Genomic DNA, 16485 nt, shown 5'->3' with positions numbered 1-16485 from the left:
CTTGGCCTACCGTGCAACCGCTGCTCAGCCCGAAGGCCTGCAAGTTACGAGATGTCGTGTGGAAAGCACGACGGATCCTCTCGGCCGTTATTCTTGGCTTTCTAAACCGGAAGCATATTTCATACCTATCAGTTATTGTAGGAGCAGAGGTCCTCGTTGTAGGACTTTTTAAGGCTGTAACTTTAACGAGCTATTTATTATTATTATTATTATTATTATTATTATTATTATTATTATTATTATTATTATTATTATTATTACCGAAGACCTAATGATACTCATAATCATGCTCCATTTCTTGAATATGCACAGTGGCTATACTGATACACCTATATGAATTGAATCGACATGTAATCCAGCCTTGTAAGTCTGAAAGGCTAGAGGAGATTGTATTTCATTATGTTGTAATTGAGTCTGTCTCTTGAGGTCTGAATACGAGGCTTAATCGATTTTCGGCAGCACCAGCTGCGCTCATGAAAGAGAACCGCGGACTGAGCCTGCATGTAGCTTACGTCTTTCACTTGAATTAAAATTGTAGAAATGTCATCAAGTTAGGTAACCCATGGTACAAGCAACGATTTTAACTGTTTCTCACCATAGCTCTGTAGGTACCTGACGTAAAGAATATGTGCTGTTCTTGTTTTAGGGGTGGTTTTGATGATCATTCAGCCGTACCTCCTTTTTTACGTGTAAATTACAATTCCTATGAACTGAGTTAGCATGGTGTCGGCAGGTAGTAAATACTGGGTGCAACAAAATTCAATGCTACAACTCTGAGGGATAGTAGAAGAGACCAAAAGAAATATGTTTTATTAAATAATCATAGATTGGAAATTGATAAACGAGGTACTTTGTGAGATGATTGGGAATGATGATAATAATAATAATAATACAGGGCTGAGTAGCTCAGCGGATTGAAGCGCTGGCCTTCTGCCCCCAATTTGGCAGATTCGATCCTGGTTCAGTTCGGTGTTACTTGAAGGTGCTCAAATACGTCAGCCTCGTGTCGGTAGAATTACTGGCACATAAAAGAACTCCTGTGGGACAACATTCCGATACCTCGGTGTCTCCGAAAACCGTTAGAAAAAAAGTTGGTGGGACGTAAAAGCAATAACGTTATTATCTATATAAATAAAATCGTAACGACCGTTTGTCTGTACATTGATTATTTTGGCGAAATTTCCGTACAGTTATCCGTTTCAGGTGTAATAATGACCATCAGCATCATTTTTAGCTTTGGTGTCTCTTTGTCTGTTTGTCTGTTTGTATGTTTGTCTGTCCTTCTATAACTTGAAAACTACTGGATATATTTCCACCAAACTTCATATTTAGAATCCACCTGTCCTTGGATAGGTTTTAGGGCAAATATTGTTTCTAAATCCCTGAACTAATTGGGGGTTTATGCGAAACCGTGATTTTGCACTCCCTCAAAATATACACAACCAAACTTAATGGAAATCTACCTGCCTTAATGGAAATTAATTTATAAACCTTTTTTTCTCATGTGCATCATTTCGATACCAGGATTAATAACGGAGATATCATTAACTTACCGGTTTTCGGTACAAATCCCACCGGACTTAACGCAAGAGCGGGTGCGCGTAAAGCGTATTTCTTACAACTTGAAAACTACTGAGATATTTGAACCAAACTTTATATTTAGCATCCACCCCTCCAAGGGTAGGTTTTAAGGTTTATACCATTTCAAATTCCCGGAATGGACTGGAGTTTTATAGGGGACCGAAATGGTGATGTCTACTCTACCCACAATATATAAAGTACAAGACCAACCTGACTGGAAATCGATCAAACTGTTTGGAAATCCAATTCTAATTTCTTTTTCTCATGTGCATTTTTCAACGGGAGGATTAATAAGGGAGATAACATGAAAGGTCGGTTTTCAGGCTAAGTCTAGCGGACATAGCCCAAAAGGTGTTATACGTGGAGCAGATTCATTATCTTTCTAGATAAATCATATCGTAACGACCGTGTGTCTGTGCATTGACTATTTTGGCGAAATTTTCGTACAGCCTTCCGTTTAAGGGGTAATAATGACCACCTGCATATTTTTTGCTATAGTTTCCTGGAAGTCCTAAATTTAACCCCCCCCCCCCCGTCGCCTAAAATCAAGATTGCCTCACAATCTGCCACACGAGCTGAAAGATTGAAATTAAGCACATTTATACGTTTTAGCCGGTAACCTACTGAAAACTTCCATGATCTTTAAATATTTCACTTTTTATTTCGAATAATATCGAAATAGGCAATTTAATGACGATGCAGACCTTCGTTTCTAGGTATTTCGCGACTAAACGTTAAGTCCTATCACAAAACGGATGGCACGATCTCCGTTCAATTTCGAGTGATCTACAACTTTGGTCCTGTGATATTTTGTCGTATCTCTCTCTCTCCCTTATAGGGTAGATTTGGCTGTATATTTCGATGGTTCGTAAATTTTGTGTTTTTTACACGCGTATTACTTAGTTTGACACACTTATAAGAAAGGTAGATTCATCGAATTTGGCACGGACATTGACACGACCAATGGCTATATTTGAACCCAATTTCATGATTCTAGCTTCCACATAAGTATGTGAAAAATAATGTAAAATGATGAAAATGTACCCAAATTTCACCCCATTCAAATATCGTAACTCAATCCAACCCATAAATATGTGCGATACGAGAAAATGTTTTAACACCAAACATGTAGAGCGATAAAAGGGACGTCTGAGGGTGCAAACCGTTTGTTGGTATGATGTAGCGAATAGGAGCTGTAAATCTCGAAATGAAGGTTTGCATTTTCAAACGTGCCCATGCTTATCTGTCCTCTATATAAATATAATCGCAACGACCGTCTGTCTATACATTGGCTATTTTAGCGGAATTTCGGTACAGTTATCCGTTTCAGTTGTAATAATGACCATCTGCATATTTCTTAACTTTGGTGTCTGTTTGTCGGTTTGATTGTATGTGTTTTTATAACTTGAAAAGTACTGAATATATTTCTACCAAACTTGATATTTAGAATCCACCTGTCCTCGTGTAGGTTGTAGGGCCAATATTATTTCTGAATACCTAAATTTACTGGGGGTTTATCCGAAACCGGAACCATGATATTGCACTTCCTCAAAATAAGCACATCCGAAATTAATCGAAATGTACAATTCTTAATGGAAATCCATTTCTAAAACTTTTGTTCTCATGTGAATTTTTCGACAGAAGGATTAATAAGTGAGATATCATGAACGGTTGGTTTTACAGGTTAAGTCCAGCGGACGTAGCCAAAATGTGTTGTACGTGGAGCAGATTCCTTATCTATCTATATAAATAAAATCGTAACAACTGTGTGTGCCTGTACATTGACTCTTTTGGTGAAATTTTCGTACAGATACCCGTTTGAGGGGTAATAATGATCGTCTGCATATTTTTTTGGTTTAATTTCCTGAAAGTCATAATTTTTACCCCCTCACCCAAAATCCAGATTGCAGTATAATCTGCCAGACAAGCAAGAAAATTGAAATTTGGCAAAATTATACGTTTCAGCCTGTAACGAAGGAAAAATTTCACAGATCTTTAATTTTTTCATTTTTTATCCCCGAAGAATATCGAAATATGGAAGCAATTTTAATGATGGCGCAGACCTTTTTTTCGAGGTATAAACGGGAAGTCCTATCACATAACGGATGGCACAATCTTCGTTGAATTAGGAGTGATCTTCAACCTTGGTCTTATGACTTTTTGTCGTGTCTGTATCGCTTATACGTTAGATTCGTCTCTATTTCTCGATCTTAAGTAAATTTGGACTGTTTACCTATATAATTCATACTTTCAATCACTTACAGGAAATATAGTATGATCAAACTCTACACGAACATTGGCCCACCCAGTACCCATATGTGAGCCAAATGCTATGTCACATAATTATCCGAAAAGTAATGCAATGTAAGATAATCCTACACAAATTTCAACCTAATCAACGTTTCTGATTCAATCTGACCCATGAAGAGATGAGATGCGAGAAAATATCATAGGACCAGCCACTTAGATCGCTAAATACTGCGCCTTACGGTACAATCCTTTGTCAGTATGACGTACCGTTTAGCAGCAGTTAATCTGTAAATGAAGGTCTGCAATATTGTAAACATGCATATACTTTCGTATGCCCATCTACATATATTCAATGATGTCGATTTGTAGCGATCGAGAAAAGGTGTGTCTTCTATTGTAATCAGTACCGACTTTGAGTGCTGGCAGTAGGAATGGGACCCTTCTCCAACTTCTGTGTAACTGGCATTAGTAAGGAGGGCCTACCATGTTAATGAATAATTCACTTCTCGATTTGTCTTACAGAAGGCAAGGGATCATGCAGTTTTGTTCGAAAGTCCCCTACCCTATTGTGTTTGGCTCTAGGCCAGGGTGCCCGCCATTATAAGCAAATGTCCCAATCTAAAATTTGACTAGCATTAGGCATAGTGGCCAGCTATTTTCATGGAAACTCACTAATTCTGTGTGACTGGCAGTAAGCTGGCTGGCAGCAGTAAAAAGTGCTTATCATTATAATGATAACTGCACAACTCAATTTTGACTGGTGGTAGGGAAGTTACCTGCTATTATAATAAAAGCTCATCAACTGTAATCTGTCTGAAAGTAGGATATGGGTCTGCCATTGTAACTAAAACTCTCCAAATCGATTGTGACCGCGCAGTAGGCAATGGGGCCTGCAATCATAATGTAAACTTGCCAACTCGATTGTGAATGGCAGTAGGCAAGTGAGCCTGGCGTTATCATCACAACTCCGCAACCCTCATTTTACATTGGAAACAACGTATGGGGACCTCCCCATGCTATTTCTCGGATAAGGCTAAGAGACACGCAATTTTAAAACAATCTCATTTACTACACGCACAGTATTTACGTCGATATCCGTATACAATCTAGAATACCGTTGCGAAGCACGGGTACATTTGCTAATTATTATTATTATTATTATTATTATTATTATTATTATTATTATTATTATAGGTCCGCCTCTGAGATGTGGTGATTAGTGTGATTAGCTGTCACTCCCGGCGGCCCGGGTTCGATTCCCAGCTCTGCCACGAATTTTGAAAAGTGAAAAGAGGGCTGGGACGGGTGCACGCAGCCTCGGGAGGTTAACTGAGTAGAGAGGGGTTCGATTCCTACCTCGGCCATCCTCGAAGTGTTTTTCCATGGTTTCCCAATTTTCCTCCAGGCAAATATCGGGATGGTACCTAACTTAAGGCCACGGCCTCTTGCTTCCCTCTTTCTTGTCTATCCGTTCCAATCTTCCCATCCACCCTCAAAGCTCTTCGACATAGCAAGTGTGGTCGCCTGGGCGAGGTATTGGCCTTCCTCCCTACTTGTATCCCCCCACCCAAGTTCCCACGCTCCATGACACTACCCTTCAGGCGGTAGAGGTGGGATCCTTCGCTAATCCGAGGAATAACCAACCCTATAGGATAAATGAATTAAGAAAGAAAGAAAGAAAGAAAGAAAGAAAGAAGGAAAGAAAGAAAGAATAATTTCATCCGATCTGGTTGCTTGCTCGTCAATTTCGACGCTCTGTTTTACTCTAGGGCAATAAACGTTTGTAAAAAGAGTAGCAAATTCTTAGTGAATATGCTGGTGAGTTCAAAGTACAGTAAATAAGTTCAGAAATGTGCACATCTATTAGGGGTTGTCACTCACAACAACTATGTTAACCATAAAATAGGTGCTTAAACAGAAAAAAACATCAATTTTCTTTAGCACAATAATGGCTGCGACTAAGCCACGTGATCCTATTACTGACCGTCTGGCGTCCACTAAACTCAAACATGCCTGAGTTTGGTGACCGCCAGTAGCCAACTAGACGTTGAAGCGGAAGTACCCCTGCACATGGGGGACAGTAGAGGGATAATTTATAGCGGCCGTTATTGGCTAGTACTACTGGCTGTCGCTATTGTCCCCGTGTGCAGGGCCCTGTTTCATAAAACATCTTTCACTAATATTATTAGTAAGAAACCAATAATATTAATTTATAATATTAGTATTATGTTTCATAGACAACGTGGCTAATAAAAGTCACTCATACTATTAGAATTATTTCCATGAGTGTATTTTGACTCATAATTCATATTATTAGTGAAACCAAAGTGAGTGGTATTTTAATATTTTGGCATAAAATCATGAAGATTACTGAAATGATCGACTCTGATTCAAATAGTGATAAGGAACGAGTGTAGGTATTTACCGTTCAATAAATGTTACGTCAAAATCAGCCTGTACTGGCATGTAACAAACATATGAGTACAATGGGAGATTTAGGTTAGATTACAGAACTTTTGAGTATTTACTTAATAGGATTGGTAATAGAACGTTCCACTGCAAGGCATGAAGCATAACCTTAAAATAGTAGCTTCGCATTGCACTCCACCAGTTGGTAGTGATACACAGTATTATTTTATTTCTCTAGTGCAGTTCAGGTATCCTTTAAAATATTGGCTTATATCACCAGTAAACCAAGATGACGGTGGTGATGATTATTGTTTTAAGAGGAAGTAGCTAAAACTAGGCAACCATCATATATAAAACCGGTAACACTAATCAGATAGAAAAATTGATAGGATCCGACATTTTGAAAAATGAAGGTATCGGCCAAAGAAAGAGAACGGCTACGAAGGGCGTAAAAATGAAAAACTCTCTTGGCCACGCAACATAATACTGTCAGGGTCAGAAACGAACAAGAATTGAACAAGGAAGGTCGGAAAGGTAGATGAAAATGAGCCTGGCACAAGTTGAAGCAATGGCAGGACTCCTCTAAGTGTCCCGTGTTCACTAACCCACGCTCCCAATTTGAGGGCCTTCGGACCCCTTTTAGTCACCTCTTACGGCAGGCAGGGGATACCGTGGCTAATATTTACCACCCCCACAAACAGGGGGTAGTAAACAAAGATTCTGCTAGTCCTATCAACAGAGTTTTTAAGAGCACATGAAATAAAAATGTAAAAGGAACAAGAAGGGTTTAACTCAATCACTTTCCGCAAATAAACTTTCTTCTCTCACATTATTTTCACTTCTTTTATCCATGTATTAAAGTCACAACAACGAAAATATCAAGTCAGCCTCTCGAACATGTGGATTAATAGTCGGTTGTAGTCAAGCATTAGCCTACCGCTAGGAACAAACCCAAACCAAGAACATATGCAACAAGCCGATTCTAACCTCCACTTGTATCACCTGACTAATTAACTTATATTATTAGTGAAGATATTTTATTAGTCATCTGTAAATCTTTATGAAACAGAATTTGGTTAACTAATAATTATTTTTATGAGTTCTAATATTATTAGGTAATATTATTAGTTAGTTTTGTGAAACAGGGTCCAGGAGGCTTAAGAATGAGAAGCATAACTGGTTCCTTGCATCCAACACGGGAGCCAATGTATGATTACAAGGGGCAGCCCGCACAACCTCGCCATTCTGCTGTGTGGCGGGCACGCGAACGATCCAGGCGAATGCGTGTCCAGCACAGTCGCCAAAACAGTAAGGGAATTGAAGCTTCGACCAAAATTTAGTGAAAGGAGTAAACAAAATGGTTATTCATTAACAACGTATATGATTTATCTCCTCGAAGGAGTACTCGTTAAAGGCGGAAACACAGCTATTTAATCATTGCAAATAAAATAATACTTCATTTATCCCCAAGTGGTCCGATTCGTTGGCTGAATAGTCAGCGTGCTGCCCTTCGGTTCAAAGGGTCCCGGGTTCGATCCACTGTCGGTCAAGGGATATTAATGTCATCTGATTAATTCTTCTGCCCCGGGGACTGGGTGTTTTGTATTTCCCAACACTCTCTTGATATTCAGACAACACACCACACTACCAACCACCACAGGAACACTCAATAGTGATTACACCCCTCCATACATGGTTAGTGCCAGGAAGGGCATCCGAACGTGAAACAGGGCCAAATTCACATGTGCGACGCAGTTAGCACCCGCGACCCCATAGGTGTGGGAAATGTGGTAGGAAATGAAGAAGATTTATCTCCAAGTGCTGTAGTTCTGTTTGTGAAATATTATTGTTTATCATCTTAAACTATATTTCTTCAGTATACTTAGGGTTTAATAGGCCTCGTCGAGGTATTTTACGTAAGTTAATAAGTGACAATCTATTACATAAACTTAGTTCAATAAGTCATCACTGTGGGGGTTAGTTTTTAAACCGAAACAAAGGGAGGTTCATAGTTAACAACAATACTGTATCGTGATCGTAGTGGCAGGAAAGTTTCTCGAAAGTCGGTTCTTATTATCGTAAGTAACTGTCCTCTTCCCACCAAGTAAATTTAAAGTGTAGTTGTGAAACAACAGTTTCGCTAAATTCTATTTTAATGCCTGTTGAAGTTAGAGAGAGATTTATTAAGAAGGCGTAATATCAAAGTGGAATTGTCATTGATTTCTCTTCACGTCAGCTTCAGTTGAAGTGGTGGCTAATTCATGTAGGATTTTCCAAATGAAATGTCAGGTTCCTGTGGAACGAATTCCACGTACATAAAACTAGATTTCCTGTGACTATGATCACAACAACAGTCACCTAGAATTACAAGCTTGGTTGTTTGTTTCGTTTATTCCACTGTCAAGGAAAATTCTCTTTGAGTAAACGGTTTCAATCTGTGATTCAAAATATTGATTTTACTCTTTCAGTTACTTTACATATATAGAATAATTTATTATGTTAAGAAAAAATCAAGGTGATAAGTAAAGCCCGGATTTTTATCCAGTAACAGGTTAGATTGCAAACTAAGTTGGTTAGTAGGAAGTGTCTGCCACCCGCTCTTCCATAACGTAGCAAGAGTAACATAAATTATAGGGGTTCTGATGGCCGTACCCCTAATATTTATGCAAACCTCATAGCATAGTCGTTGTGAAGGTAGACTATGTTTGCTACTCGCTTCACTAAGTTTGTAATCTAACCTATTATTAATGTATCAAAATCCGGGCTCTAGTGATAAGTATTTGCCACTTCTGGGAATGGATAAGATAATCGATTATTCATCTAGTTTTCAATCATTAAATATTGATTATTATTAACATACCGAGCGGAGTGACCGCGCCTGTTAACGCGCTACGGCTATAGAACCGATCTCTGCATTCGGGAGAAGTGTGGGTTCGAACTCCACCGTCGGCTGTCCTAAGAATGGTTTTCTGTGGTTTCCACATTTTTACTTCCAGGTAAACGCTGGGACAGTTCCTATTTATAGGCCACAGCTGATTCCTTCCACCTCTTTACCCAATTTTATTCACCATCATTCATCTTTATCGGCTATTCAACTGAGGTTGGCATCAAGAAGGGCATCCGACCGTAAAATCGTTCCATAGAATTTCACCTCATTTCCGACCGCGTATCAAGAAACAGGACTAAGAGGCAGACCTACATATTATTCTCTGTTGATTTTCAGTATGCCTCTTGGTAAATGCTTTAATATCGTTACCTTTATATTCCGGACGCCACTCTAGGGACTGCCTAGGCGAGGCAGTAAATGTGTGCTCAATTCGTTCGGCGAATTCGATCCCTCGTCAAGAATTCGAAATACTTAGAAAAGAGATTTCCATTTCTGCCGAGCCACATGCCCTCGGGTACACTGAGATTACACAAAATATGAGTGCCAGGTTAATATTGGGGGAAAAAGATTACTGGGCATAGAGGCACTAACCTAGCCTTTACCTCCCATTCAAGGCCTATACGGACATGACTTTGATTTTGACAATATTGCACTTTCATAATCCATTAGATATAGTTCCCAATAGTACATTATTGATAATCCATAATACAAAACCCAGACTGCTGCCCACCTATGTGATCTGCAGGTGTTTGAGTTCCGCGTGGTCAGCGTGACAACCTCAGCCTATTTCTTGGCGTTCCTGACAGGGAGTTTAGTAATGTTATTGCTTTTATGTCCCACAAACTACTTTTGACGGTTTTCGGAGACGCCGAGGTGTCAACATTTTGTCCCCAAGGAGTTCTTTTACGTGCCAGTAAATCAACCAACACGAGACTGACGTATCTGAGCACTCCAGATATCACCGGACCTAGCCAAAATCGAACTTGCCAAGTTGGGGTCAGAAGGCCAGCGCCTCAAGCACCTGAGCCACTCAGCCCGGCAAAGGGTTCACTGCCACTCTTAACACCCAACTCCTCGGTTCGTCCCATGAAGCTAAGTGAACCCGGTGTCCGCCGTGAGTACAGAAATAAAATCCCTGGAATCGAACACGTGGCCTCTTAGTAAGAGGCAGGTAGGGCTACGGTACCGCTACACCATGGATCTGCTACCCAATCTTAATAATACAAGAACAACATAAGCTCCCTTCTCTTCCCCCTTTGATAATCGAGACCGGATGTGCTTTCATAAACTTTGTATGATGAAGCTGACTTCATAGTTTTTTAGGCGATTGGAGCAGCGGTAGTCCAGACAACAAACTCAGCACTCTCCTTTGCTCTAAGCCGAGATGTTGAGAGATGGTCCGGCGCACTGGAGCGGCACTTCGCTTAACGAGTCTAGCACCGGAGACTACCGAAATAGCTCCCTCTGTGCTCACGACACAAAAGGAGTGAAGACATGACCAGTATTGGTAGACTCACTTCAACGAAGAGTGGAACTGGAAAATTGCACTCGTTCAGTAATTGGAGACTGAAGGTTATTGTAAGGTAGATCCTCGTTGTGACTGAAGCAAAGAACATTCTGAAGTGGAATTCTAACTGAAATAGTGCATTTAATAGAATTCTGAAGTAAATTTGAACCGAAGCAACTTTAAAATTTTTTAAAGTTAACAAATTATTATTATTATTATTATTATTATTATTATTATTATTATTATTATTATTATTATTATTATTATTATTATTATTATTATTATTATTATTATTATTATTATCTTCCCTTCTCGTCATGGCCTGTTAGGGATCACGTACCAGTTTCAATTCCTCATCCTTTGATGTGTCCTCTTTGTTCCTTTCCAATGCTCCCTCAATCTTTCACTGTGTTTCGTGTTTCTTCTTTCTGTCCTTGGACCACTTTATACCAATTTTTTCCCCTTTGCTTCAAAATCCTTCCATATTTAACCCTTTACTTCTGAAATATTTGTTTTCTGGTTTCTTCATATATTTTTTCCTTCCCAATACTTCTTGACGTCTTGAAACCCAGTGGTTCTGACTATCCACCCCACCCCCCCCCCCGCCCGAAGGGATATTTGAATACTGTTTTATTAAACTTTATTCATCGATACTCAAAAATTACAATCTCCTAACCCATTGAAAATTTTCGGTGACGCTAGAATGGGGAAGTGTTAGGATTAGGAAGGTAGCTTTTTTAATCTTTCTACAATTTTCACTACGTCACACCAACACGTCGTATGGCGACGATGCGATGGGGATGGGCTAGGAGTGGGAAGAAACCATCCGTGGCCTCAATTAAGGTACAGCCCCAGCATTTGCCTGATGTTAAAATGAGAAATCATGTAAAACAATCTTTATATCTTCAGGGTTGCCGACGGTGCGATTAAAACTCGCTATCCCCAAGTTTAAATAATAATAATAATAATAATAATCATTATTCATTATTAATTAATTCATTCATTCATTCGATTAGGCCATCTTAGGGGAAACAGATTTCTTCTCCTTGTGGCCCCAAAATTCCTTCATCCTTTCTCGGTGGTGGTATTTTCTTTCTATTTTCTTTCTTCCGTCCATTTACTGCCTGATATATTGTTGGCTTTCTCTGGAAATTTACCATCAATTATTGCTTTCCTAAATTATTTTCTATTTTTGTTTGTCCTTTTTATAATGTTAAGTAGTTCCAAATCTTGTTCACTTATTTGAAAAATTCTGGTTTTCTTTATTTTCATAGTGTTAAGATGTGTCTTGTTAACCTTTCATTGTCCATTCTGTAAAAAATGACCAAAGAATCTTAATCTTTTTTTTCTGAAAGCATGACCTAATTTTGCTGATACTGTGCATAAAATCTTGTTTTGGTCTCAATTTTTATATGCCATACTTCCAAATAGGTTCCATTGTTTCCCTTTTCTATTTTCTATTTTGCTTATTCTTCTATCTGAAAAGGTAGTCAAGCACTCTGTCGCATATAAAGCTGCTGGAAGGATTACAGTTTCGTAGTGTCTCAATTCATCGTTCCCTGATATAGACATTTCTTATATATAGTCATCGTTCTGTGATAAGCTTTATCCATTTAGTGAATTTGAATTCGTCCCTTCATGCTCTCCTCCCCTACCACTGTTATTACTTCACGAAAGTATTTGAATTTGTTGACTCTTAATTATTTTGTTTCTGGATATTTTAATTTCTGTACTTGGACTGTTGACACTAGTGATACATTCTGTTTTTTCATAGGAAATTTTGACCGCAGAATGTATTATTATCATTATTATTATTATTATTAAACTGGCCGGAAAAATGTCCAAACACCATGAAATAAGGAATGTGGAATACGGAAATGTTGACAATATATTGGTCCAGGTAACATATTTAATTGATTAAAGTTACAAGAGTACAGGTTAATATCCGCGCGAGGAAAGGCATCGCAAATGTGCCATGCTGGTCAATAACTGGTGTAATCGCCTGACTGTTGAATGCAGGCATGCAAACGTGCATGCATTGTGTCGTACAGGTGCCTGATGTCAGCTTGTGGGATGGAGTTCCATGCCTGTTGCACTTGGTCAATAGAGGGACGGTTAATGCCGGTTGTGGATGACGCTGGAGTTGTCGTCCAATGATGTCCCATACGCGCTCGATTGGGGACAGATCGGGGGATCGAGCAGGCCAAGGCAACATGTCGACACTCTGTAGAGTGCGTTAGGTTACAACAGCGGCATGGGGGCGTGCATTATCCTGTTGGAAAATACTCCCGGGAATTCTGTTCATGAATGGCAGCACAACAGGTTGAGTCACCAGACGGACGTACACATCTGCAGACAGGGTGCGTTAGATAACCACGAAAGTGCTACTGCTGTCATAGAAAATTGCTCCCCAGACCAGAACTCTCGGTGTAGGTCCAGTGTGTCGACGCTGCAGACAGGTGGAATGCAGGTGCTCACCTGGCTTCCTTGTAACCAACGCACGGCCATCACTGGCACCAAGGCAGAACCGACTTTCATCCGAAAACACAACGGACCTCCACTCCATCTTCCAATGAGCTCTCGTTTGACACCATCGAAGTCGCAGACGGCGATGGTTTGGGGTAAGTAGAATGGCCGCCACAAGGCTTCTGGCTCGGAGCTGTCCTTCAAGTAACCGATTTCAAACAATGACAGTCGTTGCATCACTGTCGTGCCAACAGCCGCTCGAAATGCTGCTGTAGACGCAGTCCGCTGCGCCACAGCCATACGCCGAATACGGCGGTCCTGCCTCTCAGTGATACCACGGGGACGTTTGGATTCCGGTCTTCTTGCGAGCGTACCTTCTTGTGACCACTGCTGCCAGCACGCATGTGCAGAGGAGACATTCCTTCCAAGTCGTTCTGCAATAGCGCACAAGGAAAATTCCACCATCACGTAGCCTCCTTCAACCACAGTGAGCTGTTGATACTGGCCACTTCGTCGCTGTAAAGGCATTATTTACCTACTCACAGTCCCTCCGTCCAATCTCACAGGTAACTAACGCTCCCACACAGTACAGACGCATTCAAAGCAAACGTGATGTGCAACGTCATAGGGCCGCTACTAGCACCACGTTAATACAGTTTGCAATAAATTTGTATCAACGTCATATTTCACATGTATAAACACGCCTATCAGCGTTCGTTAATCTAGCACAACCCCTTCTGGGTGTTTGGATATTTCTTCCACCAGTGTATTACTACTAGCTGTAGTACCCGGCGTTGCCCGGGGTTTTCGAATGTTTTCCTTTAAGATCTGTATTGCCTGTTAATTGTGTGTGAAGTGATTTTTATAGAATTCCTTATTGAGACGATTATTTATGTTTTACAACCTCTTATGTAGTTTTAGTTGTATTTATATTTGTTCGATTTGGAGTTTTAGTTTATTTCATTTTCGAGTAAAACTTGTCTTTGTGGAAGTCCGAATTGATCGGGAAATATTCGATCCTTTCAAAAATAAGAAGTATGTATTTAACCATCGTGCTATAGATATGGTGTACACTGTCACCAATCAGCCTTGCGACCCCAAAAATTGTGGATTCATCACTAATCTCGGCCTTTTTAGACTACTTAGACTTTTTAGACTAGTGGTATGTTCCGAGCTGTCACCAGAGAGATAGCGTGGAATGACATTAGTAGACGAATAAGTTTGAATGGCGTTTATAAAAGTAGAAAATATGAAGATGAATTGGAATTCAAGAGGACAAACTGGGGCAAATATTCATTTATAGGAAGGGGAGTTTGGGATTGGAATAACTTACCAAGGGAGACGTTCAATAAATTTCCAATTTCTCTGAAATCATTTAAGAAAAGGATAGGAAAGCAACAGATAGGGAATCTGCCACCTGGGTGAATGCCCTGAACGCAGATCAGTATTGATTGATTGATTGAAATTGATATACTTACTTTACACCACATCTCAGCCCTCGTCCGAGTGGAGACTGAACGTGGGCTTAAAACGGTATGCAGAGTGTCACAATTCATCTCAGCGACACATAAACAATAGATTCGACATTAATATCGGTTATGTTCGAATATTTGTACATGCCTAGCGTAAGTAGGAATTTCTCACTTCCATAGTACTTTTTTTCCAGATAGAAAGTCATATGTATACCAAGTTCAGTTGAGAGCTATGCTGAAACATACATACATACATACATACATACATACATACATACATACATACATACATACATATGTTTGGTTAAGTGGTATACAGGAACATACCCACATTTATCCATAATCTCGGTTATTTTGACATTCATTTTCACCCCTTCTCAATCTCTATTCCCACAGTGGCTGATGTATGAATCTCCAGCATTCAGAGTGGCACAGTTCAATTCAGCGACGTCGAAAACTATGGATTTGTCATTAATATCTGTCGCTTTGGATTATTTTTATATTCACCTCTCCCCTCTTTCTATACAATTCAATGGCATCAGCCTGTCGACTCATCCGTGGCCTAAAATCTTTCGTAATCCCCCACATTCTCTTTTTACTTACTAGCCAACTTGCTCCTGTCTACTTATACTCAAAGTTTCCGAATCGTGTAATCCTTTTGGCTTCACCAGTGTTTCGGAATTGGTTCGCAGAGCATAGAATTGACACCGAACCACTGCATCAGTATTTCCTTCTCAGTTCAACAGACTTAGATCTGTATACATTGCGTAGGTCTGGTTAAAACGTTATTACTGTTGTACAGTACTTCGAACTTTAGTTCCTTATATTTTTTCCGGATTCTACTCCCGTACAAATAATTGCTGAGAGCGTTCCCCTTTGAAGTCGAATTTTTTATTCTATTCTGCTCATCCCAATATTTTTAACGTCTTTGATATTTTATTTGGTATCTAAAATAACACATACATCAAACTGAATATTAGGATAATTGAGAAAAAGGTCAGGAAATATGAAAATAATTATCAAACAATAATGATTAGTATGTCCGTGTAACAGTAAAAAACAACACAAAAACTGAAAAGGACGATAATGGCTGAGGTACTACACTACTGAGAACACATTTTTAACAGACCGATGTAATGTAGACAGCCGAAAGTCTGTTAAACTTTGAAGGAAAATTCCGATGCAATGCATTGGAGCTAACTAGGATATAACCCAGGAAGCAATTCGGACTCGAATTGCTTTCATGGGCTGCAATTAGAAGAAAACTTTGGGAACTAATCTTCTTCTTATTCACTGTATCCCGCTTCAAGCGGGGTCGATGTTTATGGCAAGTCATTTCCACTTTATCCTATCCCACACATCATTTTCCCCAAATTTCTTCTCCTTCAGATATTCTCGTACATTATCTGTCCACCTCCTTCTTGGTCTCCTCCTATTTCTAGTCCCATCCACGGTCATATCCATCACTCTCCTGCCTACATAGCTTTATTCTCTTCACTACCGTATCAGTCTTCTCTCCTGTACTTTCTTAGATACTTCTGTCACTTTAACTGTTCCTCTGATTTTCAAATTTTTGATGCGGCCCATTCTAGTGACAATTCTCATCCATATTAGCATCTTAATCTCTGCAACATTGTGCCTTTATTGTGCCCAAGTCTCTGCACCGTACAACATAGCTGGCCCCACTGCTGTCTTGTAGGCTTTTCCTTTAACCCTTATGCCAAGTCTTTTGTCACACAGGATGCCAGTTCATCCAGGCAGACTGCACTCTGTGGTTAATCTCAATGTTTAGGTTGCCATCCCAAAAGATCCTAAATACTTAAAACCATCCACTGTTTTTAAGCTTGTACCTTCCATCTCCAACAATTCATTCCCCTCACCTCCGAGGCACAGGTAATCGGTTTTCTTTCTGT

Source organism: Anabrus simplex, chromosome 6, assembly GCF_040414725.1.
Source record: "Anabrus simplex isolate iqAnaSimp1 chromosome 6, ASM4041472v1, whole genome shotgun sequence".
Classification (NCBI taxonomy): Eukaryota; Metazoa; Arthropoda; class Insecta; order Orthoptera; family Tettigoniidae; genus Anabrus; species Anabrus simplex.
The sequence above is the reverse complement of the archived record's forward strand: the minus strand, read 5'-3'. Positions refer to the sequence as shown.